Source organism: Saimiri boliviensis, chromosome 2, assembly GCF_048565385.1.
Source record: "Saimiri boliviensis isolate mSaiBol1 chromosome 2, mSaiBol1.pri, whole genome shotgun sequence".
Classification (NCBI taxonomy): domain Eukaryota; kingdom Metazoa; phylum Chordata; class Mammalia; order Primates; family Cebidae; genus Saimiri; species Saimiri boliviensis.
In genome coordinates, this window is record NC_133450.1 from 52,110,026 (window position 1) to 52,113,052 (window position 3,027).

At 33.8% G+C, this 3,027-nt stretch overlaps 1 pseudogene; it reads right to left on the reverse strand.

The window, feature by feature from the left end:
- Window positions 1–649: 649 nt before the first annotated feature.
- LOC120364233 (small nucleolar RNA U3) lies at window positions 650–724 on the reverse strand (annotated as a pseudogene).
- Between the last annotated feature and the right edge of the window lie 2,303 nt (window positions 725–3,027).

A 3,027-nucleotide genomic window follows, 5' to 3' on the forward strand; every position in this document is an offset into this window, starting at 1 on the left:
ACTCGTGTGAGATGGTAGTTCAATGTGGTTTTGATTTGCTTTTCTCTAATGACCAGTGATGATGAGCTTTTTTATCTGTTTGTTGGCCACATAAATGTCTTGTTTTGAAAAGTGTCTGTTCATACTTTTACCCACTTTTTGATGGGTTGTTGGTTTTTTCTTGTAAATTTGTTTAAGTTCTTTGCAGATTCTGGATATTAGTCCTTCATCAGATGGGCAGCTTGCAAACATTTTTTTCCCATTCTGTTGGTTACCAGTTCACTCTAATGATTATTTATTTTGCTGTACAGAAGCTCTGGAGTTTAATTAGATCCCATTTGTCTATTATTGCTTTTGTTGCCATTGCTTTTGGTGTTTTAGTCATGAAGTCCTTGCCCATGCCTATGTCCTGAATGGTATTGTCTAGGCTTTCTTCTAGGGTTTTTGAGGTGTTAGCTCTTATGTTTAAATCTTTAATCCATCTGGAATTAATTTTTGTATAAGGTGTAAGGAAAGTGTCCAGTTACAGCTTTCTGCACATGGCTAGCCAGTTTAACCAACGCCATTTATTAAACAGGGATTCTTTTCCCCAATGTTTGTTTTTGTCCAGTTTTTCAAAGATCAAATGGTTGTAGATGTGTGGCATTACTTCTGAGGCCTCTGTTCTGTTCCATCGGTGCTCTACATGTTCAGAGAAACTTCTTTAGTAACAAACTATAGAAATGATCCCTGAAAGTATAGTCTTTATTACAATCTTAAATAATATCATAACAAGAAAGAGAGTTAAATCGCTTGAAAACATTGAAAAACACAATAGCTTGTCATGGAGGAATGTGAATTAAAAATAAAGAAACTCCAAACTGGTAAATAAATATGCAATAAATATAAAAAGAGGTGCATAGTATCTTTAGGTGTTCTTCATAGAAATAGAATCTTTCTGAAATACTTTGAGGACTGGATAAAATTTTATGTTCATTTTTCTGAATTAAACAATAATTTTAATATAAATATATCAAAGTTTAAAAGTTTTCTTATTTTAAATTTTCTACATTTATTTTAATTTCATATTGCATTAAATGATTTTAATTATCAACATTAAACAATATTCAATAATTGTTTGAGTTAAAATTTTCACATTTCCACAATTAAGTAGAAAGTATGTGGAGAGAACATCTCTTTCACTCATATGTCTTTCGTTATAAATATTTTTAACTTTTGGCATGGACTGTTAAATGAACAACTGACTTTGTAAGTAGCTAACTTCACAAGGCAGGCAAATTACTAAAAATGACAATTTACAAGTCATCTCATTTGAAAAACTATTCCAATATTTACTGTATGGTAGTTTACCAATTATTTGTAATTTTAGAAGTGTTAAATAAGATTTTGAGAACCCACAATAGTAGCCCTGGCTGTCACTGCCAGTGTATTTTGGGAAAATGATGTAATATCTTTATTTTTAAAAGTATGCAACCAAGAGTTGCTGTGATGATGGTACCATCTGGTTGTGGCCGGTATAAGATACTATATGACCAAAGCCTTCACTACTGTTGCCTTTCTACTATCTCAAAGAGAAAAGAAAATCAGACAAATGATGTGCTCTCATTTATTCTTAAAATTTAATCCTAAAATAGGTCATTCCATTTCTGAAATTCTTTTATGACATGGACATATATATCTTTATAACTACAGAGGTTTCTGACTTAATGATGGTTTGACTTAGGAATTTTTAACTTCACAATGGTGCCAAAAAGATACACATTCAATACATACATTCTTCAACTTACAATGAGGTTACATCCTGATAAACCTATCATAAATTGGAAATAACATTAAGTCTAAAATGCATTTTTTTTTTTTTTGAGATGGAACCTTGCTCTGTTGCCCAAACTGGAGTGCAGTGGTGCCATCTCAGGTCACTGAAAACTCTGCCTCCTGGATTCAAGCAATTCTCCTGCCTCAGCCTTTCAAGTAGCAAGGATTATAGATGCCCCCTACAACACCTGGCTAATTTTTGTATTTTTACTAGAGACGGCGTTTCACCATGTTAGGCTGGTCTTGAACGCCTGACCTCATGATCTAACCTCCTTGGTCTCCCAGAGTGCTGGGATTAAAGACGTGAGCCAACATATCCAGCCCTAAAATGCATTTTCAACTTACCATCCTATTGATTTATGATGGGCTTATAAGGAGATGACCCCATCCTAAGTTGGGGAGCATCTATATCTTATTAACTCTTTTTTTCCCTAGGCCTTGAATATTCACCTAGGAAAAGTCCCTTTCCCCTCTCTCTTTGGCCTTCCCTTCTATTGCTGCTGCTAATGATGATAATAATGATAATGCTTTCTCTTCTTTTTCTCTTTGCTCAAACAAATCTAATGCAGTCTGGTAATGGATAACTCTTCTAGTGTCAAGGAAATGGAAACCTGAAGTGTTTCCGTCACCTTGGCTATCCCCAGAATTCTCTTTTGCATGCCTCAGGTATCTCTCTTGTCCTTGCTGTCATTCATTCTCCTTCCTACCACTCAGTAAACATCTCTTAAGCCCTATGCACTCACATTGAGTTACTCAGTGACAATATCACAATGATTAAGTTAAAATTCCTGATCAAAAAATAGAAACTCATTTTCAATGTGACTAATTTTCAATCTTGCTAACAATAATACTACTCTGTTTCATTATTTTTTCAGAGAAAATAAGGTTTACTGAAGTTATATCATGGGTTAAATAGGTCGTGTGACAGCCGGCACTTGTTTACATTATTTATATAGCATTGTTTTTACAGGAAAAATAGTCTGAATCTCAATTCACTGCTTAAAAACATGGTTGTGAACACTTCCCATCTATAATGCAGCCTGCCTGTAATATCTTGAACTTTAAATTGCACCTTTTCTCAGAACGATTCAAATATCTGCATATGTAATATCACTGGGTCTTGTTTGTTTATACTCAGCCTTCGTTTCACAAATGATTTAAAACAGATTACACATGTAACAAAATAATAATGCAACATAAATAAGGAAAAGAAGTAGGACTACTGGAAAAAAA